The 25844-nt window shown below is 34.2% G+C and overlaps 1 protein-coding gene across 4 annotated transcripts in view; it reads right to left on the bottom strand.

Annotated features, from left to right (window-relative positions):
• IL1RAPL1 (interleukin 1 receptor accessory protein like 1) overlaps window positions 1–25844 on the bottom strand; it is a 670406-nt gene that overhangs the window by 357378 nt on the left and 287184 nt on the right. The window lies entirely within an intron of this gene.

Genomic DNA, 25844 nt, shown 5'->3' with positions numbered 1-25844 from the left:
TCGAACAACCTTCTCTGAAGAGCTGAGTTTCAAACTTGGCATGATTGTTCAGTCTTTCCTGGGGTCGCTAACATCAGCATAAGAGTTCCTCAGATAGTCTTATCTACACTTTTGTCTTTTTCTGGGGCAAAATTTTATATTGTGTTCTGTTGTGTCAGGAATGGTCGTAGTAGTGGTGTTCAGCTTGGAAAGAAAAACATCTCTTAAAAATTAAAACCCATGACTGATCAATCACTGAGTTTGGAGTAAAGGGGTATTAGGGAATATGATGATGAAAACAGATAAAGAAAGTTTTAGAAATGTCTTTTGTGAAAAAATTCTTGATTGCTTGTTTTACTTCTTGTCTCTCAACCATAGTGTTTTTAATGTTCCTAAACATTTAGCTTTTTATTAGAAAAGTCATAGTGAGATCAAATTTGGCTTTTAAATCAATGGATTGTTTTTAAATCCTAACTTGATATAACTTTCCGAAAAAAGGAGAATGCAAATGTTATACTTTTTAGTGCTATAATTATTTTGAGTTTGTTTTGAACATAGAAAAAAAATGGCATATATCTTATTTTAAAAAGGATCATTAAACATGTCCATAAAGCAAAATATTCGATCTCTAAACCCCTGTTGTTACACAAATAGGAACAACAATGAAAGTGGCAGCAAACCTCTTTCTGCTTTGTTTCACTTAAAGGTACAGGCAAATAAGAAAATTAATTACACACCTCAAGTGGGTGTGAATAACTTCTCAGAAAGTTCCTTTCAGGATAATACTTCAAAGGAAATTGAGAAGATGAGTACAAAGCTTCAGAGATATTGAGATGATATTTAATATATCTGTATCTGACTTGTATTTTAAACTGTAAAACAAATGAGGAACTTAAGCATTGTAGCAAAATTTATGGCCCAAGATGCACAAGCTTTTAAATACCCCTGATGCATGTACATAATGATATACAGGATTTTCTCTTACAGAGCAGAACATCTGAGTTCAGTAGAGCGATAGCTAGCATTTTGAAGAAAGCACAAACTTATCTTAAAAATAAACCAGATAATTCTTTCTGATATGACAGATACGTTACCAATATTTATAGCCAAAAAAATTATGTCGCAAAATATCACCACAGGAAAACATACCCAGAGCATTACTGCTCCAAAAACTTCATGTTGACTACTTTCATGTTTAAGAATTTGCAGAAGACTATTATTTTAAAAGCCCTTGCTAAATTTTACTAAACACCAAAAACCTTTTTCTTCTGCATTATCAATTGAACTACCTTCTACATTTTCTCCAGGATGAGTATAGACTCATCACACACATTTGATCAAAATCAAATTCTAAGGAAGTGATATTGGAAATAAACCCCATATTAAAAAAAGATAGCTTCATTTTTCTCAAATCTTAATGAATTGATCAAAGAAATCCTAAAAAGAGTTTTGTGATTGAGGAGTTTATAAGTAGGAGTGAGTGTATAAATAGGAGTGAATCTCTGCAGGCAGAAAGAAAGGCTTTTCGTAAAAGCTTCACTGAACTTATTTTTGTTAGCAGCTTTCTACAGGTTTTACTGGAAAAATATGTGTTCAAAATGTATTACTTTACATTTTATTTTCACACCAAACCCCCATCAAAACAGATATTTCACTAAATATGCGTTCAAAATGTATTACTTTACATTTTATTTTCACACCAAACCCCCATCAAAACAGATATTTCACTGCATATTTTCCTGAAATAAGTAGCTCAGAGACCTCAGTGAGTTCTGCAAACCTGCAGCCTGATGTAGACAGCCAGCTCTGGAGTCACACAGTCCTTCAGGGAGCTCCTGCTTTGAGCTGGCTGGGGCTGCAGCTGGGTGTGCCTGGGGACCCTCAGCCCCTGCAATGCTGGGAGCAGAGGCAGCTCAGAGATTTGCTTCCTGAGCTGAACTCAGTGTTTCCTGTGGAAATGTCTTGTGTTAGGTTTGGGCCGTGCATTTCCCTGCCCAAGATCAAGTGGATTGGGCTGGAACCAGACTTATCGATGCTACACAAACCTGGATGGAGGTTTGTGTGCCAGAAGACCTGGTGATATTAGCGACTTCTCTGTAGGGGGGATCTTTTCTTTCTCCTGGTATTCTGATTACTTCTTTATCAAGTAAATCCAGATAGTCAACATTTCACATGTGATCATACCTTCTGCTTTAACTCCAGGAACTGACACAGTCACTACTGGGTTGGCACCACCCATAACAGTTCAAGATCTTCTCTAGGTATGGCTGTGTTGTCATTATACTGCAGAAGTTCTATTATCAGTACATTCCAAGGGTTCCATATTGCCAGAGTTTCACACCTCCTTGATGTTTCTTGTAGGCAGCTCCTCCAGGCACTGACTCTTCCTTGTCCTCACAGCAGCCAACTGACTCCAGCTCCCACCAACCCACTCTTTTATAACACTCTTCTGATTGGCTGCAGGTGTGGCCTGTTAACATCAGGCCTGCTCCTAATCTTTATTAATTGGTTCAGCTGCAACTCTTTAGGGGATAAGATTACTTTCTATACCATCTTCATTTACCCAGACTGTACCGCTCTACATGAAGCCCCCATTAAATCACAATGTACCTTGTGCCACACGCTTAGTTTAGGTATTAACTTCTTCCCTTGCCACGTTGTGCAAAGGTGACAGCATATTATGCAACTTGAAAGAAAATCTTAACTGTAAATCTGAATTTCACAGGACTGTACAAATAGGCAGACTGAGTGCTCTGATATATGTGTACATTGGCTTATGAAATCAGAGAAGATAACATTTTCGATGGGCAGCTGGGCAAACCTTATGTTCTGAATACCAGAAGGATACCTTGAATGAGATCCTTTCAGTTAGGAAAAGAAAAACCTGCAGGTCAAAGGAAACAGTTGAATAAGTCCAACTGAAAACTCAGAATCTCTAGTTTACTGAAAAAAAATTTTAAAAAGGAAGTGACTAAAGACTGGTGCTTTGATACAACCACACTATGTTACTATGATTTTAGTGTGAATAAGTGACTCAGTTTTAAATTCAGAAAAGATGGCAGTCATGATAAATGAAGAAAAAAGGTGTACTTCAATAAAGGTCTTTGTTTTCATGGATTCTTTTAAAATAAATTTTCCATATTTGCAATGCCATATTATGAAGTAGATGAGATTCATCATTTGTCCTGATAAATTAATTTGCTTGCAGTGACAAGTATGTAAGTTTTCCTTACATCTACAAATTCTGTGGCAGAGAAAAGACTAAATGTAAAATGAGAGCCTGTATTGTATCTCATCTCTAGGAGCAATTTCAAACAAATGAAAGTACAAGACTACATTGCTCTAGTTCTAATTTTGAAGCTAGAACTACACTTTTAATACAGCTGAAGTCACAGAAATTAAAAAATTCATCCTTTTAATATATTCTAAGGAAAGAAGAGTAGCAAATGTGTTAATGTTAAATTAAGAACACTATTAACCTTTTAAAAGAGAGAAAAGCTACTTTTGAAGGTTAACATCAGTGTATAAAAAATTGTAGCCTCTCTTTTATTTTTTAATAAATTTGAGTAATAATGATTGGTTTTTTTTCAGCTCTCTAATTTCTGAGGCTCCTTCTCAAATGTGCTACTAGTACTGATGCCTTGTAAAGGCTGACCTAGAGCAGAGACTAGAGGGAGATAAAAAAGAAAGTAGGGATTTATTGGAAGGCCTCAACAGATCCACCTTGGGCAGCACAAGAGCCCAGCCAGCGCTACACCCAAGATGAACAAAAATGGTCACAAAATGGACAAGTGTTTGCACGGTCTCTTGTAACCAGTTGTCCATTGGGTCTCTTATAACCAGAACTTAGAAAAGTTCTGGTCCATTGGCATATTGGAGTTAATTGTCCAGTTATAGCTTTAGGTTATGAAGTCCCATCCTGCTTGTTTTTCTCTCTTCATTCCACCATTGTTTATGCTCTTGGGCCTGAGATATGGATCGACTGTCCGCAGCTAGAGAAGGAATTGTTTTGTCTCTCTACTCTATAAAAAGAGCTTACTATCCCCTAATATGAAGCTAGACTTACACATTAAAGTAGAACAGAATATGAAAAATATAAAAAATAAAACCTGAGGCATCAGTACCACTGAAAATAAAAACTAAAATTCTTGTTTTAGTAACAAAGTTAGAGATTTTCTATTATCATAATTTACAAAATGGTATTAGAAGTCTATGACATGAAAAAAATTCAGAAAACTATAGCATAATTTTTCACTTCTAGGCATTGCTGCCTAGATAAAATCTGTCTACTTACCAGCAACCCATTAGTCACAACTTTATTACTTTTCAAGGGTTCAGGACCTTCCTCCCCAGGATACCAGAAGGATGATATACAGACCATGCTACTGATATGCCTCCCCAAAAAAATAACTTGACTGAGAAACAGAAGATTCAGACAAGTTGTTCATTTTATCATTACCAGTATAACAGAAAATTAAACTGCCTTGATTTTCAACTTTTTTGCAATTTTTCTTTTAAAGGCATATGCATTGATTAAAAAAGGAAAAAAGAAAGAGGAAAAATGTAAAGACTGGAGAAATTTATTGCCTCCGTGATTATTTAAGAAAACTGAACAGAAGAACCCTACAGGACCCAACCCCTACCTGAACACACATGTAAGTTCATCCCATATCTTAGTTACTGATGGCCAAGTCTTCAATTTAACAACAAATCCTCTTACCTATAGAAAGTAGTATGCTTATAATATAAAAACTATTTTTTTTACACACATTTTTTACATGCTAAAAATCTTTAGAAACTGACAGAAATATTTTCCAGTAATGCTTGAAACATGGGGACTCAATCCAGGTTTTAGACATAACATAAAAATACAGTAGGAGTTAAGTGTTCCAACGCCAAGCAAAAAAACATAATCCAAACCTTAAACTATTATGTTTAATAACAAAAACTTTATGAAAATAGAATCTATAATAGAATCTAACTAGAGTCCATGTCAGCAGATTAAAATATTTTAAATGCAAATTTAATTTACAATAAATCTTTCTGATAATAAAATTATAATTAAAAATGCAACCTTAGCAATAGTTGAAAATAATCTGCGCATACATTATTCACTTCCCAAGCACACTTAATTGACTAAAAGTAGAGGGCTTTTTTAATTAAATGTGTATGTATATTTATGTTTTTGTGTGGACACATAAAATTCTCTTAATTGAAATATGCCAGTAAAGAGTATATGAAAATTTGTAATTAAACCAGTCTAATACCAGAAATATAATTATGAAATGCATCCTTAGAAGTAATGTTATATATAATTTTATTAAAGTAATGGTTTCATTAAATAAGAATCCCTAACTACCTAAAAGACAGAGTAGCTATAGTGCAAGGTTGTAATATATTTTTAATTATTCTTATGGGGAAGAAAAAAAGTTATATATAGCTCTTTAGGACAGAAACAAAACAAAGTTATTAAATTGCCTATGCTATATTCTTCCCCATTCGTGCATCAGATCTTGCTTCTTGAAATATTCTACCTAATGTTCCAAGATTAAGACTCCTATGCAATTACAAGCAGTGTCAGCTGGCAGTGATCTGAGTGAAGAACATAATCCTGGTTCTCTTCTATTACAGCTAAAAATCTACTTTTTGTTTTTCATTTTCTTTTCTTCAATCAGATGCTCTGTGTCATCTCAAGAAAACAATTTGATCACACAGGAATGGAAATCACTATGAAACATAAGGCATGGAAAATGAAACAGACAAGTTCCTCTTTTATGAATATTTTATAACAGCTTGACTATCCAAGCAATGTCTTTCACTATTTTCTCAACTTTTCATATTTCTCACTTTTCCTTTTTTACCCCATTTATGTTTTCTTCTCTTCATGTCTTTATTGCTAAAACAAGACCACTCAGAAAAAAATTAAAAAAAAAAAAACAACAAAACCAAACAAAAAAAAAACACACAAAAAAAAATTCCCACCAAAACCTCAAATCCAGAATCAAAAGAGTATCTTTGTAAGAATTGCTCTTTAAACTCAGTTCTATATTCTGCTTAGTAGTACTGGGTGCTTTGTGGTGAGTTGTTTCATAAGGCAATGTTTTATATAGCAAACACAGGTAAGAGAACTTGCACAATTTATAACTCTCTTAAATGAAGCCTCTGTAAGCCAGATGTAAATTATTTAGATATTGACCAAATCAGTGCATTTTGTAGAGATACCTGAAACAAAAGCTTGCAGGGGTGATGAAACCAGTCCCAAATGTATTCCTAACATTAGGATAGACGCTCTATCCTGCTGCTTTTGAATAGGTTGAAGGTGCTGACAAAAAGTTTAATTTTATTGAATTCTCAATAGTTTTTCTAATATTGAATGCCAATAATTTCCCCATTCTAGTTTTACCTGATGTCTTTGAAAAGGTTTTTCAGCCAGAGGATGGCTGGGCACTGGAACAGGCTCCCCATGGAAGTGGTCACAGCACCAAGCCTGACAGAGCTCAAGAGATGTGGTCAGGGACATGGTGTGGCCTTTTGGGGTGTCCTGCACAGGGCCAGGAGTTGGACTTGATGACCCTGATGGGTCCATTCTGATTCTCTTTATTCTATATTCACTATGATTTTATGATAGAGAGGCTTTGCTTGCTTAATTCAATATCATTTAAGGGAATCTTGAGTAATGCAGTATTTCAAGAGAGAACAAAAATTTCTTCCCCTCCTGTCATCATATCTGAGGAAATGCTAAGATCTAGGAATATAAATTTAACGTTAAATTTTAAATTCTGTGCATTTGCTCATTCTCACTGTCAAAATATACTGAGATAATGTTTATCTACAGGGCAGATATAAATGTAGGTTAAGCACAATGTGTTGCAGAAGTAAACCTGAAGTTCATCAAAAGAATAATAAATGAAGAAGTATATTTAAAAATCCTAACACAAATTGATGAAACACTTTAAGATTTATAAAATCTTTAAGTAAAAACACAATTAAAAATTTTCAGTATTCTTCTAAATAATATTTTCAATTAGGTCTGTTTATCTTGTGAAATTTGTATTATTGCTAATGAGTTGGTTGATCATAAAATTAGGTCTAAGTTCACCAAAACTTTACCATTTTAGGAGGGTTGGTTTTTTTTTCCTCCTTTTTAAATTATATAATCATCTATAGGTATGAAGTTGTAGCAGGCACTAATTCCCTAGGATGTCACAGATATCAGTTTTCCAGAATAATACTTTAAAACAAAGCAGCACCTAAACCTATAAGACTAGAATAGAACAGAAATTATACTCTTAGATCTACATACTTTTTCATCCAAAATCCAGTATTCAGAAACTAGCTCCTAAACGCAGCTCCAGTAGAGGATAAAAGCAGCAGTTCATGAAACTGAATTTATCATCCATCATACAGTATTTTTTATTAAATTGTATTCAGAAATTCTGTAGACTCCTTTCAAAATTACTAGGTTAAATTTGCCCTGTTACAGGTGTTTCATTAAACCAATACAGAAACTTTCTTCAGTATGTCATTCACCAAACATTGGAACAAGATGTTCAAGAAATCTATATAACCTGAGGTATTCCCCCACTGAGTCTTTCTAAAGCTGGGGCTTCAGTGAGTAACCACTGACAAAACCCAGTTAAAAACCACGCCTTTCTGACAGCTCTGAACAAACTTCTGATGTAATGAGTAGTCAGTCACCGTTAGAATCATTATTACAAATCTTAGGTTACTAATTTAAAAATATGCATTTTTTTATTATTATTAAACAACCCTGCCAAATATTTACTCTGCATCAGAATCTCGAGCAGGTTAGCGTGCCACTTACAGTTATCACTTAATGGATCTCTGCTTTGTAGAATTTGTGGCTTCTAGAGTCTTAAAACATTCAGGGAAACATTTTCGTTTCCCTGCCAATAGCCATGATATATTGTACATAAGTAGAGCTTTTTCTTCTGTGAGAATAAGTGGTTAATAATAATTATAAGGAAAACAAAACAAACAAACAAATAGAACAACAAAAAACCGAGAACACAGCTTGTAGTGTAATATTAGGCTCTATGAATTAAAATTATTTGGTTGATAGCTTAAAACTAGTTGTTTAAAATTTTGTCTTCAACACAGATTGATCTGTGGATACCTGAGGTTTGTGATAAATATCTAATGAGAATAAATACACCAAGATAAATCCTGCTGAGATCATTTTATTTACTCCAGCTCCTGTCAAGATCTGAAACCCAAAAGCAGATACAGTTCACATATCTCATGCCACAAGTGTTAAAATATAATGACTTCAATTGATGTTGTTTAATTAATGAAAACTATTTTTGGTGAAGCTATAAGAAAACCCTTAAAAAAAAAGTTTATCAATGTTTATATATTACGAATAATCATCATGCACTGTCTGTAGTTTTCCATAGAACCTCATATTTTTTAATTGACTAAAACAACAGTAAACATCTTTTTTAGTATTGCACATGAAAAGAAATTAAATTTTTTGTTTTATTTGGAATTAGTTGATTTACTATTATTGTAAAATATTAACATATTATTTAGATGTCAATGAACTGAGCTAAACAATTTAAAAAATTATCCACCACCAGTTGTAACAAAAGGCAATTATAATTGAAATTTAAAATCTTCTTCCTTTTTGGGGATTTTGTTTTAGTTTTTTTATTTGTTTGATTGCTGTTTTTCTTTTTTTTTCCTGTTTCTTTTTTAATTAAAGCTTTATCAAAATAACACTCTTCACATGTAGAATAAAAGGACTGTATCTTCTTAGCACCTCAAGGCACTTCAGTGGTGCTGCAGACTCAGGAACTTTATTACAAAAGCTATACTAACACAAATGATCCGCATAAACAAATAGCTGAATAAATCTTTGTACTAATTCTGCTGAAAAATCTGGAGTAAAGCTCTATCCTGGCAGGAAGCTTGCCATGAAGCTTAATATAACTCACAGTTGCATCTGTTTTCATAGTCTTAAGAATTTCAGATAATAAAAAAATACAGAATAGTTTAAGTAAGTATCATAAACAGTGCCATTATTTCATAACTCTAAAAGTGAAACAAGAACCACTTCTTTAATTTGATAACTAGCTTTGAAATGCAAATTTCTGAGTCCTGTTTTTCTGAGAAGCAGGGTTTTAAGGAAAACATTAACAGAACTTGTATAAATGAGCCATAAAGTGACCAATATCTATTTTTAGGTATCACATCAAAACTGGTGTACCTCCTATGGAATTCAGCTTAAAGATCTGAGAGATTATCTTCATACAATTTTAGGAACAAAGCTCTCTTTTATCCTTTCAGTTGTCTTTGTCCTACCTTGTTAGCTCTATCCAGGTACACAAAACCCAAGATCAACACTACTCTCAAAGATTATTCAATTACACCCTTGAAAAAACATGAAAAATAAACCTTTGTCATGACACAGTTCTCTTCAGAATGAGCAAAAGAAATAAATAGAATATGGGAAGAAATGAAATATTTGCTCTTCCATGCCAAGGGAGGCCTACCGCTATTTTTGACATGAAAGTACAATTGGGAGGTAGGCAAAACAAAAAAAAAAGAAGCTTCCTACCGTACATCTTCACATGCACATGCACATTTGGCCAATAAAAAGGGTTTACACTTTGAATTTGAATTCTGGCTGTTCAAAAGTCCCTCAAACCTTTCTGACAGATTTCCATTGCTCAGGGTATTGGCCAGGACTCTATTATTTTTTTTCCTGTGGCTTTTATTATCTAACTTAAATTTATTAAGCCGATAGCAGGATTCCTGGCACCCCCACCTGGACTGACCCACAAAGAGTAAAAATGAGCTCAGGGAGCTTCCAGTCGTAATGAAGGGTTATGAAAGGAGATGGTCATGGCAAGTTTCTGTAGATGCAGAGAGTAGATTAACTTTTTTACATAATAAAATCTTACACTTATTTATAAAAAGTTGAACACAATTCTGGGTATGTTTGTTATTTTACTCTTCTGTCAATTCATTGATATGGATTAAAAAATAGTTTGATGTCATACAAAAACTTACTAATTACCCTCTTATTGAAGTTCTAAATTCTCAATGGGGTGCCATTCATCCCCCTATTAATACAGGAGTAGGATGTAATATACATTTTAACTACTCAGACCAGTTAGACTGTGAAAGCCAGATCCAAAAATCATACTAAAGCTGTAAAGCAGAGATGTAAATGAAAGATGACTGTACCTCCTGTACAATGTAATCTGGAAATTGTTAAAAACAGGTTCTCATCCAACTGAATTCACTGTAAATTTCCTAATTGATTTCAGTTTGAGTGGGTTTTAGAACCAGGTATTTAATGGCTGGTCATGCTTTCAGTTTGGGGATATAAACAATAAAGGAAATATTCAATTTTATTTTAAATTATGCAATGATTTCTATTTAAAATTGGCAGCTGCCAGCATTCCAGAAAATGAGACTGCTAATTTATATGCCAAAATAGAAGCATTTAGCTTCTGAGAGACTTGATAAAACTATCTCTAAATGACTATTTGCAAAATCAAGTGCATATTTATAATTGTATAAGATTATATTATTTCTTCCAGCTTGAATCTAGGAATATGAAGTTTTCTGCATAAAAACTGATCCACTGGATTTACTCTTTCCCCTTAATAGATACTATACTGCTAAAAATGTTTTAATTATAAGATCCAGCCTGATGTTACCCAGATCTTATTTGCCTGTCAAAATAATCAAGGAACACTTTATTATAACAAACAAGAATGTTATTTAATTGGGAAAGATTCAACTTAGAGATCATACCTAAGGAATAATGCTAAAATATTAGTTTATTGTCCAAATGTAATACCCATGAATACACCAAAGTAAATTAGAATGCATTTACCATATAAGGTACAATAAAATTTATCTGAATTTTTCAAGGCTGAGCTTTCATTTGCTAACAAATACAAATAAAAGAACCTGAGTTACTCTCGCACTCACAAAAAGTGACAGAAAGAATGTATTGTACCACATTAAAATTGCTAAATTTAAACCTTTTATTTGCTATTATTGCTTCCAGTGATTCATGTTTGCATCATAAACTGAAGTTAACGGGATAAATAAACCAAACCAAATTTATTTTTCATACATGTAATAATTTCACATCAAATTATGACGCTACTCATGAATGGTAAAATTCTAATCAACTTAAGGTAGCTTTATAAATCAAATATGTTTAAGTTTTCAAAAAATAACACTGAAATACTTTGTCTCACAGCTTGAGATGAGGGAGTATTTTGCTTGTTTTCTCTAGTCATATTTTTAAGTGACATCTGATTTAAATGGTAGTTACAGGAACCTTAAGACAAACTCTTCAATAAGCTGGAACTGACTAATTTTCATCTGCACTTAAGTTACAATACCTTTTCATTGCTTCTCTTTTCATGGCTTTATTATGGTCCTTGAAAGCTCCTAAGTTCTTAGTTTCACCAAACTTCTTTCACCTCAGATCATTCCATACTTATAAGAATGGAATTAATATTAAATATGAGAAGGTAGGCTTATAGTAAAGCCAAAGTTCCTATGAAATTATGTTGATGAAGTCAGAGATAATACCTTTACAGCCATTTTTCTTGGAAAACTATTTTTTGTCACCAAGCTTGACTACAGCAGTAGTTTTCATATGTGTGAGAAAACACAGATGGTATAGTAGAGTGACTTGATATAAATAAGCTACCTTGTCTCTATGTATTGATTTTGACAAGCTTCCCCTATTTCAGTTCTTCTGAGAGAGTCAAAAATAAGTGGTGATCCTATGATTTCACTTGTTTGCATAACTAAAGATGCAGCCAAGTCTGATAATCATGACTGGGAGTTGATACATTGATATCCTTTCTTGCAATAATTATTGACACAGAGAACAAGAAAAGCCCTGCATGTTGTCACCTCTCTCTTTCCAAATGGATCTCTCATTGGCTCATCAATTGTACTCCAGTTTGTAAGATCACAGCTTTTATTGTACAGCAGCCTAATTTCACTAGCAAACACGTAACACCTCTGATATATACACAAACACACTCAAGCAGACTAAACACAGCTTCAGAAGAGACTGCAAGAAAATGCAAAAATAATGCTGCATGTGTATACAAGTGAGTTTCACCCTTCTGCTAAGGATTTATGGAACCTTTCTTCTTCAGGCTTGATGGCATAAATGAGCTTGATAATAATTTGTTGAACATTTTACTGAACACGAAGCTTTGAAAGAAATGGATTGACAGTACTGAACTCGCTGGTTTGATATTTTGATGAATTTATGCAACAGTTTAAGTTAAGAATATTACAAGATCTCATTAAATTAATAATTACAGACTGAGGAAGATTTACTTCTCATAAATGCTTCAGAATTCATGCTAGAAATTTGGAATTCACAGCTCTTGGCACTGCAGCAAATATAATGGCAATTCCAAAAGTCACTCAGTGCATGACACAGCATCACAGAACATCCTGAGTTGGAAGGGACCCACACAGATCATCAATTCCAGCTTCTGGTTTTGCACAAGACAAACCCATGAGTCACCCCATGTGCCTGGGAGCATCCAAAAACTTCTTGAGCTCTCTCAGCTTGGTGCTGTGACCACATCCCTGGGGAGCCCATTTCAGTGCCCAGCCATCCCTCTGTGAAAAAATTTTTCCTAGTAAATAAAAACTTCATTCTAGTCAGTTTCAGAGAAAATTTAGCTTTGCTTGTTTGTTTGTTTTGACTGATCATTTTCTCTAAAATTTAATAAAATACAGTTTTACAAGTTTTATATATTTTTAAAATTTTTTATTTGGAATACTTGCTCTACTTCTAACACACAACACAATATTTCTTCTTCTGTTTTCCTTATCTATAACTTCGCAGGATTTTTCACCTTCTTATTGGATGTTTGCAGTACCAAATTTATTCTTAAAAATCTTCCTCTTTTCAGTCTCCATCATCCTTGAAACCCACTGAAAGATATTTTACAAATACAGCCTTGAGTGTCTGACTTATTCATCTCACAAGTTTTCTCAGTCTTATCTAGCAGTGTTTTTTTTCTTGTTCTTACTTACCACATTCCTACATTTTATGCTTTCAAAGCTTTTAACCCAAAATTTCAAAAGAAACAACTTTTGACAGCTTATGAAAATCACTCAAATCTATAATTTCTCTGAGAATTTAATGTTCTTTTAATTAAGCTGACCTAATTATGACAAAAAGCTAATGAGAAAATACTTCTCTTTTTGAAGGGTCTTTAAGGCAGTTCAGCATGAAGTTGGTATTTAACTAAGGTATTACTGATGAATTCAGGTATTTAAGCCCATCCTAACGATTCAGGAAGTTTTAGGAGCTTAACACCTAGGCTCAAGCTAGTTAATTCTCACAGAATTAATCCTTTTATGAAAGCCCTTTAGCTAACATTGTTTCAGTTTAGGGTTTTAAGGAACCTCTTTTGATTTAAATTAAATGAGTTCTTGAGTATTTAAAGTAGTTTATCTGTTATTTTTCTGCTTCTGGGAAATCCAAACTTGAGTCTCTTTAAATAACAGTTACTATAAATTACAGAAAAGATTTGATATATAGGTCAGGTTACTTACATCTCAAGTTCTATCAGCATCAAATAGAAGGAAAATAAATTCACCCTGCCCCTTCCTATTATTAACTTTACCCACAAAGAAACAGTCTGTTAATGTTGAGCAATGCCCTCTACACCTGTGGAACCACAGAAAAACATTTCAGCAACACCATATGGGGACAACATGCAAATAAAGAATCTTTAACAATGCTAACAGGAACTGGGTGATTCATAAGCTAAAAGAAAATTCTTCTGAGCATCCCTGAGCTGAGCTAGATCTATAGAGTTGTTTAACTGACAACTAATAATAACATTTTATTTCTTTCCCAAAGAAACAAGATGTGATAGATATTATACAAGGAGAAGATCTGATACTGCTTATGTAGGACATTCTTAATTAGGTCCTGCAGTGTGCATCTGCTTAGTTTAACATGGTGAAACTCAATTAAGCTGCTTTAACTCAGACAAGCCCTTGAACCAGCTGATGTCCTTAAAACAGTATACAATTTGCTCTAAAAGTTAAACGAGTTGTAAAGTAGTGATTCAACTTCTAAAATGTGTCTATTGACATTTGACATTGTTCTTCTGAATGAGAGTGACAAATATAGAATTATAATTTACCCACTCAGTTTAATGACTAAGCTAGTTTTACTTTTTTTCTTCCCTGTTGGTTTCTAATGGCCCTGCATAGCCAATTTGCTGATGTGAAAGACAGCTGGAACCTCTCATGTTTTATGAATGGTAAAGCAAAACTCTGACCTCAGTTTAAACTGCAGGATTACTGACAGCAACAAGAAAAGTGGGAACATAATTTAAAAAAAAATGTTCTGAATTTGAAACAGAATGGTTAATTTGGCTTTTTATCTATTTCTGTCACACGGTTTTGCAGTTTTCCATGCAAAAAGAGGAATACCACAATTTATTTTGAACCAAGCTTCCCTTCTCCAAGAGAACACCCAGAAGAAAAGTTAAACTGTTGGAAGGGAACACAAGCTACTTTGAACAAAAAATGTGTGCGTGCTTCTATAGCTAGTCATTAAACACGATACCAGTTGTTCTAGGTTAGTACAACAAACTGCATTGCAAAACAAGTCAGAACACAGCAGGACTTTCTCTTGTTTTTTCTGCAGGAAAAACAGTTTAAAAACTTCATAATATCAAGTGCTAATTCAAACAGCTTTGAGCTGAAAGTCAATGATATGCAGCAAAAATGCAAACCCAAAAATACCGAATTAGGAAACACTTTTGGATAAGAGTCACTTGTGAGCAGGAAATGCTGTCTTAGGAGCTCAAAAATAGTACAGCTTGTATTGAAAATTATTAGCTTCTTCTGAGGACCTAATAAAATTTGAGACCACAGGACTGAAAGATACAATTCAAAATACCCATGCACAAAATGATTGAAAATAATTTCTTCAGCCTTCTCTTTTTTGTTTTCCCTTTGATAACTCAGATTTTCTGGTTTACGTTTTTCTTTCAAATTTTATCACTTATAGACCTCAGGTGTGTTACTCACCTGTTAATACCTGAAGACTATGAAGCTTACACTCATTAAATAATAATTTCTGCTGTCTCTCTCTGTCTTCCTCCCCTGCTATCTTCTGAGTCTACTGAGAACCTTCGACCCAACTGTGGAGAGAGAGCAGCGGGAAGCAAAGTGAAGGGACGCACACAATTCTTCCAGTCCCCTTAAGAAATTCCTGTGACTGCCACAGCTCACATCAGCTGCATTCACAGCTGAAGAAGTGCAGCAGCCAAGTCTCCAACAGGACTGTTTCTCTGGAGCTGCAGCACTATGGAACAGTCACATCCAACCTGCCACGTTTATCAGGCTCATGAAGCGATAAGGCATCCCTGCAAACATCACGCTCAGCACAGCTCTGAAGGAAACAACAGCAAGGCTTCTTAGCCATTCATTGTCACAATTCAGGTTCAAACTAGAAAGTTTCACTAATTTTCTGAGCTAAAGGCTAAAAATATCAGACAGAGCGTGGCTGGGCTCTGGAACAGGCTCCCCACAGGGCTGATCATGACCAAGATTGACAGACTGCAAGAAATTCTCTGAAAACTCTTTCAGCACATGGTGTTATTTTTGGGGCCATCCTGAGCAGGACCAGGAGGTGGATTCAGTGATCCTTGAGGGTCCCTTTCAACCCCAGGACATTCTATGATTCTATGGGCTGAGGATTTGCAGTATGAACAAGTAGAGCATGTTTTAATTAAGACTTACACTGGTGACAGTTTTAAGTCACAGAACTTAGACAGGTTCTTGAGCTTTAAATAAATTTTTCATCTCATTTTGAGTTAGAACACGACACTGAGTGTACCTAATGTCTTACAAAATCTACCCACCTACAGCAAGTTCCAAATTTATAAGACTTCTTCAATTGTGAAAAAAATTCTTACTGAATATGCTGTATAGCTGCATACCATGTGCTCTGAGGGAAATTAATGAGCTTAGAAGGATATTTTTCCAGAAACAGAAATAGAAGGAAAGATGAAAGATTGCATTAGAAAAGTCCAATAAAAATAAATCTTTTATTTGTATAATCTCTTTACTTTGTAGGAGGATCATGGGAGAGAAAAAAATATCCTCAGGACTTCACAGCATTCAGAATTCTTCATTAGTTTGCTTTAGTAATTAGTGACATCACAATGTTGACAAATTCCTTATACATAAAACTCCCATGTCTTCTTAATGCAGTAAGAAATTACAGACAGAGATATATCTTTATCATACTAATATCATATTAATAACATACTAATATCATACTAATAACATACTATGTTCCTTGGAAAATAGGAGTGGAGAATGAGTATTATGCTATTTTAAAACCTATAAGAAATTAGTGGAACTCTTATGGGTTGTACAGACTTGTGACTTTTACCTGGCATTTTAACCATCAACTTTACATGACAAAAGTGTCAAGTAAGATGTTTGTGTTTCATATAGTTGGAGTCAGTATGTAACTTGTGTGACTACACTAAGCCCAATAGTAAAATGACTAACCTGAGGAGAAAGACCCAAAATCACACTCGATGTGAGCCCTCAGTTCTTTTATCATAACATGCATCCTCTCCTGAGCTTTAGATTTTATTTTTAATAGCTCCAAGAAGTAAAGCTCTGAAAACAGTCTCATTTTGAAGTCTTATCTCATATTCTGGGATGGTTAAAACATCTTCAGGGAGGTTAAAGGGGGTTTAAGAGTCCTTTTTACAGATAAGAACCAAGACACAATGTAGCCTTCACTTAAGCTGCCATAAGGATGAAGAAATTGAGATTTTTGAGGTTTTTTGATCCCTTGGCAACACTTTGAAGAACACTGGATTATTAGACTACTTCAAAGAGCTGCAAAAGGCTAATAAAGATAAAGTTTAATTTATGCACACATGTACATGCATACTTATATGTATACACATACACACACATATATACACATAAAGAAGGAGATTGTAGGCAAAATAAGGGAAAAAAGACTAATAAGTCTACTAAGGGCTAAATATACATATTTAGATCTATAAAATCAGCGTTTGCATCTCTACCTCTGGTTAGAAAGGTTTAGAGCAAGTAGGCAGCATACATTCTGTTTTATTATTTACCTGACTTTGCCTTTTTATCTTCTGTTTGCTCACATCAATTTGTTAGATCCATCTACAAAATGTCAAGGCATTGAATCTCAGATCACGGAACCACAACAACATGAAATTCCTCCCAGCTGGAATAAAACATTTGAACTGCTTTACAGATGGTCAGTCAGGCCCCTATTAAAAGTTCTTGTGCTGGGGAGGAGGGAAATGATCTGACGAGAGTGAGACCCTCCAAGGGACATGAACAAAGATTTCAGAGAACAAGAAGTCAGCACTCTGTTTAACACGTTGTTCTACTGTTGACAAATAAAAAGGTAAGCATCCACTGGACCTTGAAAAAAGGCCCATTATCTCCAGGATACTGGAGATATTTCTTTTTGTCCAGTATCTCCAAGACTCCAAAGGTCTTTTTAGACCAAAACTGACAGAAGCAGGGCAGCTCTCTTCCTCTCTTCTGGACAGCTCTCTTGTTCATTATTTGTAACTGCACAAACTAATTTCCCCCCTTACTCACCCTTCCAAATGGGTTTTACAGGTGAATGACATGTTTTCCAGTATTTATTCCTTCTTTTTCATGGGAAGAATAGGATTGAAGATATTCATAATGGAATAGCCTGACAATGGAACATCTAAATATTCATAGATGATAAACAGAACTACTGTCTGATGAAATATAAGTGTAAATGTAATAAATGCCTGCCTCTGCAACAAAATGAGTTTAAAAGTAAAGCTCATTTTACTGAAAATTCCTTCAAAAGGGCAAAGAAAATAATGGAACTTGGCGAACGTTCAGCATATATTGGACTTCTGTTATTAAAAAAATTACATGTAATGTAAATCACAAACTCAAATCTCAAATTATAAACCCTTTTAAATAAAATTACATGTATGAAAACAATTTAAAGCAGAGTTTGGCATATCTCTTGAAATCTTCAATATTTTAAATGTATTTTTCTTGAGCAAATACTGTGAACCACCTTTCTTGAACTTTTTCTCTTTTTCAATATGTCATGCAACAACAAGGCTACTTTAGTAATCATTTTTACAATACAATAGAGTCTTCAGATTGTGTTTAAGATCAATAAAATTCTACATCCCTATAAAAAATTAAATAATCTTGCTTCTATAAAATTTGAGCATTTTTGCAGGCCTTTCCATACATTTAAGTTCTTGATGGTCACAAAGGGACAATCTAGTAACCACAAAGCAAGAAATATTGTTATTTACTTAGTTCAAGAAGGACCTGCTTAATGAAAGCCAAGAAGAGATTCAGACTGCTCTAAAGGGAAAAATTAGGAGAGCATTGAAAAGAGAATGTGTGGGTTTTTTGCTTTATCACACCAGAGCCAATTCTCAGTGTGAAGCCCTAAAAGCAGTGGTTGTTGAACAACTGACTAGCTGCGGTAGTTCAGACCAACGCCAGGGAAGCAGAAGCAATTACTTGTATGACATAGGAGTTTTTATCTGAATTACTACTTAAATCTAGACATAATATATAAAAGAAGTAACAGTAAGAACAATCACAATGTTTTACCAGTTTTATGAGGCACAATTTCCAATGCATCTCACTTTAGTCATTCTAATAGAGAAGAATTTTTACTTTTCCTCCCCTGCCCATAAAATAATAGACACTTAATTTCTAGCATTTTCCTCCAGCAACACTAACTCAGAAATGCTTAAGAAGATGCACATTTCTAGATCACCACTCTGTGTGGTGTCACCTTCAAGATCTACCATAGTTTGGAAGGTCCCACCAGACCTTTCCAATTGCAGATTAAGCACAGCTATAGCAGAGAAAGGTAATAAATTTCCAGTCAGTCTTCAGTTGTCTAAAAACTCTCAAATGCATGAGTAGAAGGAGCAATTTTCCCAAGGGGAGTTTGAACTTCTGTTGCTGTTCATAACCTTCTTTATCATGTCACATTAACTCCTCTGTGAGGGAACAGAATGAATGCTCTGCCTGTGGCATTACAGGCCCCATTTTGTTGTCAATGGTCAAGGTCCTTAATACAGTCAAAATACACAAAAATACACTGTAGGATTAAAAAGAAGTTGAATTAATAGGTGAAGAGGCACTGCAGATGGTATGTGTGTGCATCATAATATACATCATTTTAGTAGTAGTGTTCTGTTTAAAAGAGTACAGTCCGGTTTTACTGCTTTCCCAGATGACAGAATTTCCTGCACACATTTTTTATGTACAAAAGAGAAAATTATTGCATGGTACATTCTGAAAAAACAGCCTACAAATTGAATTCTAGGGATGTAAGATTTGTCATCACAAATATCTACGTGATGTTTATATGTAATTATTGCTTGTTAACATCTTATAAATATTTAGTGACTTGATTTGCATGCTTCCATAGACATCCTGAAATGACCTGACTGTAAATCTGGAGGGAAGCTATAACATTTGTTTTCCCAAAATATAGATGAGTTTTCTTCTCTTCCATCTTTTCAACTTTTTGACAGCAAAGAATGCTTAAAAATGTGGTTCTATTATTATCCACCAGCTCTATTAGTTTATCTCTTTGGAAAGTACTTTCCAGACTCAGACTTGGTATAAATCAGGAAAAATTATTCTCTTCTATCAGAATATTTTTTTTTCCCCCTTCAGTGAAAATTTGCATTAAAATTATTTAAAAAGCAACTGCATTGCCATCACTCAATTTCTTTTGTCTCTATTTTGAAGATATTTGGAGACAAGCATTATTTTATTAACATCTATCTATTCAGTTATTACATTTTAAATTATAATTTCTTGATCATATACCTATATATTTGTATGCATGGAATGGAGAAGTAATGATTAAAGAAAACAGACAAATTAGGATGGAGAAATAGCATTCTAGGAGCAAAAGTCTGTGTGTCTTCTAATGTGCCAACCTTGCTATAAATCTACACGGCAGCTGGACTGTAAATGGTGTATGGTCACACAGTTGACAAATTAGACCTGCCAACAGCTACAAAGAGAGGAAAATGGAGGGAACTTCACTGCAGAACAAAAAGGCAGACTTTCTTCTTTGATTTCAATTTGCATAAAAATATAGCATGTTGTTTAAAACAATCACATGCAAATGAAGTACGTCAGAGAAAACAGTCCTCAGACAGGAGCCCTCAACATGATAGCCTAGTGAATGGAACACTGAATCAGCCCATGGACAAAGAGGTTACCACCAATCTCTCTTTCTTTTCCTCCAGTCCACTGAGGCAGAATAATACCTCATTGCCTGTACAGTCTTTCCTGTACATTCTAGGCCAGGAAAAACATATACTACCTGACAGAGCCTGAGATTCCCTGGTGCCAGCTTTCAATTTAATTATCCAGACAGAAAGGACTCTGAAAAGACTGATGTGTCAGTAGCTATAAAGATCATTAAATCCAATTCCTGTGGACAAAATCTTGAGTCATTTTCAAGAGGCTAAAATGGAATGGCTCCTGGCTTTTATAAACTAGTTTTGAATCAATACCAAGGCTAACTCTGCTTATTGCATACAGAATGTGCTTTCATAAAATCTGGGTTGAGGAAATTTGGGCCCATGTGAGGAACAGGCTCCAGGGCTGTAGACTGCACACTGACAAGCTGTTCACCAGGTTTGCTCTATTTGCATCCCACACTTAGATGAGCTCATTTGGTTGCAGAGCTCCCAGGTGTACATTACTTTGATTTCTGGACCCTGTGACTAACTCACATGCATCTACTAAAATAAATTAGTCTGATACCATTTCCTCACTTTAACATTTCCAAAACTAATGCAAATTCATTATTGATTAGTTCACAGTCATGAAGGAATTTTGAATCCTGATTCTAGTCTCATTCTGGGGTTTCTCCAGTACATGGCCCTTAAGACTATTAGAGTTACTCCTGATTTATACATAGACATATAAGAAGATTACTGATGCTGTGTTAAGAGCATATGTGAGCATTGGCCAGGAAAAAACTATTTTCATGCACTAAATTTAATTGAAAGCATCCAAGAACCTATTGGCTTTTAAGCATTGATTCATTTATATGCATCCAGAAGCCTGATAATATATAGGTTTTTATTTAAGTGAAAAACTGAGTACCTCACAGCATCACAGAATTCAGTAGACCATGTCTTTATTTCAAAGCTTTGAAATGCTTTAACTAAATACATCAATAGGGAAAGACAGTGTAAGGAAGAGTATGGGCATGTTTTCTGAAATGTGAGAAAGAAGGCAGTCAGTTAAATTTTAAAGTTTTTACATCTTGTCATGCTCTGTTGCTGCAATTTCCTTTCAAACATTTTTTTTTTAAAAATGACCTTGAATATTTTTGAATGCATAGCTTCCCATATTCCCATCACAATTATCCTACCCAAGATTTCAGTTCTCAGCTTGGAGAAGATTTAAATGAAGTTGTGGTCTAATTTGAATGAGAATCTCCAGAATTCCTGAGAAGATTCAGAGCTGAGTCAGTACAAAATAAGCAACAGTCACTACAACACAAGCAATAATCAGGATAATATAAGATGCACACATATTACTTGAGGCCATAAATGGTAAGGTTGCTTCAAGACCTCTCCTCTAAGAAGTGAATACAACAAAAGAAGGAATGAGCACAATCAGATCACATCCTTTTTCTCCTTATCTTGTGAAATACGGCACTCCAGTAACAAATCATTAATATGAACTAAAACAGAGGTTTTACAATCTTGGTGTGAAGTCTTGGTAGGTATTCTTAGTCTATGGTATCTTCATACTCCATATGGGAAATTCTAATATGGGTTATTCTAGTAGAATAAGACAAATTTTTTAATTCTAATGTGCTCATAAAAATAAGTAAAACAAATACTGATAATGATCATGGCAATATTTTTGTGTTGTGTTTTTGTCCCAAACCTTTGCTCTATTATTCATGCAATGAAAGCATATTTTTTTCTATTTTAAAAAGGCTTTAAGAGTTTATAGAGAGAGCATCTGAGCTACCGGATTTAGAAGTTTGCAGCCACATTCTGTTTTCACTTTGGACTAAGCCCCAAGTTCATCAACCTCTCAGCCGAACTGTGGTTTTGATAGAAAGGAAATGCAAATGCGTGCCTTGGATAGAAATCTCAGCACGTACATGCAGATCCAGTTAAAGATGTTAAATAAAAAAATCATAAGCATCTGGAGATACTGAAAAATGAAATTGGTATCATGTAAACCAAGTTCAAAGTATATCTTTTGTACGGATGAAGAGCAACTTGAAGCAAGTGGAATTTCTCCATAATTCAAAATGTGTGAGAGTACAGTTAGTCTTTCTTTGTTCATTGTAGTGATTTGCCAAAATAAAAACTATTATTAGAGCTTTCACTTTAAATGCAGACAGCTGCGTTTACAAAGTGTGCCACTCTGTAAAGCACTATCACACATTAATGAAAATTAAGTGAAGAAAGAACTTTGTATATCTGGTCAAACCTCACTTCAATAATTTATTTATTTTCTAAATTTAATAACTTTTAGGAAGTTTCTTGAGTAGATAAATACACGCAGTATCGGTTTCTTGAGGTCAGAATTGCAGGCACTTGAGACAGTAGTTCATGTTCAGACTCAGGTGTTTATTATTTCTTGTCAGTGAAACAGTCTCAGAACCATGAGTTTGGCAGCCTTTCATTATCAAGGCACAAAATGGCTAACTATGTCTTGTTACAAGGCCTTTTAAGACTAAAATATCTAATTAAGAAATTACACCGAGATTATTTTCCCTTTTAACCCAATAACTGATCCCTTGAAGCCCGCAATGGGGACTTTTCTGTCCAATTACAAAACATCACCCAAACCCATGAAGAAGAAGGAAGAAGAAGGTAAAGAAGAATAACCTGCCTCCACCCTAAAACTCCCATCTTGCTTCATATTTATTTCTACATTCTAAAGACCCAAACTCTAAGTGTTCCACCCTGTGGTATTACACACTTCTAAATAACTATGCACCCATAATCCCAGTCCTATCAATCAACTTTGGAAGCCAGTTCCATGGCCCCAGGTCAAATGCACTGTTCTCTTGTGGGTCTGTGCCCTTAAGCACAGAAAGTTTAAAATTCTCAGCATCCAGGATTCCAACAACTCAGTATTAAAAAAATACAGGCCTTACTCACTGTTTGAATTTGGCACTAGCTTGTAGGTGTTGACTCTTTTTATAGCTTTCTCTCTTACATTTTTTTCTATATTACTTTTCTCCATAAATGGCTATTGGTGAAAAAAGGTCTTCATTCATTTCTATAAAAACAAAAAGAAAAAACTGGATGAGAAGTGCTCTTTCTTAATGACATTTTCACCAGGTTTGCTGACCTCTTAGGTGGGTTTGTTTCTACTTCAGATTTTCTATTAATTTTAGTTCACAAATATTGTGTCCCTTTTATCTTTCAATTAAATACAAATGTGCTGAGGGAAATAAGAAGTGAAAAAGAAATTTTCAGTGGTCCAGAAAATAATCTACATTAATATAGGCATATTCACAAAATTTTCTCTCCTAGCTGTGTATTTGGTGATTCTGTTTCACTGTAAAGGTGTCAATATGCCAGAAGAATTTCACACCCTGTTCCAGAAGACAAACTCTTGCATTTCCTGTGTGTCACTCCATTCCTGCATGTACTTCCTCCAGATGCTTCTGGTCCTCACCTTTCCCCATCAGAAGCTCATATCAATGAGTCCTCTTTGGATTTCTTTAAGACTGGTGGAAATAGGGTGATACACCTTGGCTTCGCTATGGAAAGGAAGATCCTAATACGCAGAATTTGAATATTACCATCTGCCTATCATCCTTCTATCTCATTTTTTTCTCAACTGATAAGTCTTTATGAAACTAAAATATGATAGGAGGCTATTGTAAAAGTGACAGTTAAAGTCTATTTTGTGATATGGACTCTTGTACTGGCCCCTCAGAGGCCTTCTCTCATCCAGGTTCCAAGAATTTGTAACTTGCTTTACACTCATGATTGTAAAATAAAAGTTCATTTCCTACTTCATCTCGTTGAAAATTATCTTTTAGGTCTAGAGAATTTGCATTTCATTAAATTGGAATCTTGAAATAAAAGTTTCAATAAATTGTCTTTCCTAAACCAAGATAAATGGGAAGATTAAGTAAATAGGAAGCTTCTAAAAATAAAAGGCAAAACTGAGGATATTTCCATTACTGTAAAGTTTGGGAATGATTCTGTTATAAAGAGGAAAAGAATAGTGCAATCTCTTGAAAAAACATAATTAAAAAGAGGTAAGGCTTCTGTCTCTGAAACACGGAAGAACTTGTGATATTACTTTTGTTATTTAGGTATTAATGATCCAATTTCTGAAACAAAATTCTGAACTGATGTAAAGACTGCTGCAGAATGAGTATTCATTCTGTATTATGTTCTCTTTCTTCCTAGTGAAACAATTCTATATAGTGCCAAATTAAGACTTTTGAGCTACCTTACATAACCCGACTAGAATATTAGAGTTTCTCATGCAAGATAAAGCACGTAAATGTCTTTTGCTTTTTATCCACTAAATCTTTCTGCTTAAGTATAGATCTACTTGAATTTCAACACACATCCCTTTTCCAAACATGGTGAAGATAAATCATGTCTATTTTTATGCCTTTTATGTTTTGGGTAAAAGTATCTATTTCTTCCATGCTTTCCCCCTCACCCCCCACACAGGTAGAATTTGGTGTGAGGCTCCAAATCCTGAGATGAGGCCAGTCTGGAGAAATATTTAACTCTCCCTTTTTTGAGATGAATTGGAACAACTAAGAACGTCACTTTTTCATTTCTTTTCTCCTGGAAAGTGTTTTTTGTTATCTCTGTCTATAACAAAAAGTACTTTCACACTGATCGATTTGATAAACCAAAGCAAAATGAAAGCTATTTAACAACTATATATATATATATAAACTAGTTTGCACTGATAGGCTGTATCATTATAGCTGTGAAAACAGTACATTCATATTTTCTGTCTTGTAAATGACATCTCAGGTTTGAAGCTCACCATGTTATTTTAAAATGTACTAAGCTTTTGCTATTATTTCATATGAGTTACTTATCTGCTGCACTAATCTTATATAACATTGCTGTTTAATGAACAGAAAGAGATGCTCAAAAAGCACTGGGAAAACCAGTTTGCTAAACAAATGTGATTCAATTACAGTATCAGTAGCTATTTGTAATATGTTAAAAATAAACTGTTCTGGAAGAATCTCCATTTTAAGATGTTTTGAGATTACTGCATATTCTCCAATGGAAGTCTCAAATTAACTATAATACAAATAAATGCAAGTTTTAACCAACTCATAAGTTACCAACATCAAGGTTTTAATTTTTGTTTTAAATTTTTTTCTTAATGTATTAATTTCTTGCTCTTTTTCATAAATAAAAATTATAACATTTTAGAGGCATAAGTCCTTCTAAAATTTTGATTTTCTTAAAATATGAGTGCCTTCTTCATTGTAGTACACATATTCCAGCATCTCAAGGGCTAATTTTGCTGTTTAATAAATGTATTGCTACACACTCCCAAATCAAGGGAATTCATCTAATTTACTCTGCCATTCAAGTTTCTCGTGAGGTCTCATGCCTTTTACACAGATGGCAAATTACTCAATGATTCTGATTATGACAAACTCTTGCATCTCAAAAAGTAATTTTCTGCCTAGAAATTTTCTGCTAATAACAAAAGTATTCATTTGAATAAGTTCAGTGAATGAGGAATGATCTTTTTCTTTTGCAACATGA

Source organism: Melospiza georgiana, chromosome 2 (genome assembly GCF_028018845.1).
Source record: "Melospiza georgiana isolate bMelGeo1 chromosome 2, bMelGeo1.pri, whole genome shotgun sequence".
NCBI classification, from domain to species: domain Eukaryota; kingdom Metazoa; phylum Chordata; class Aves; order Passeriformes; family Passerellidae; genus Melospiza; species Melospiza georgiana.
This window is presented reverse-complemented; position numbering and strand designations above follow the sequence as displayed.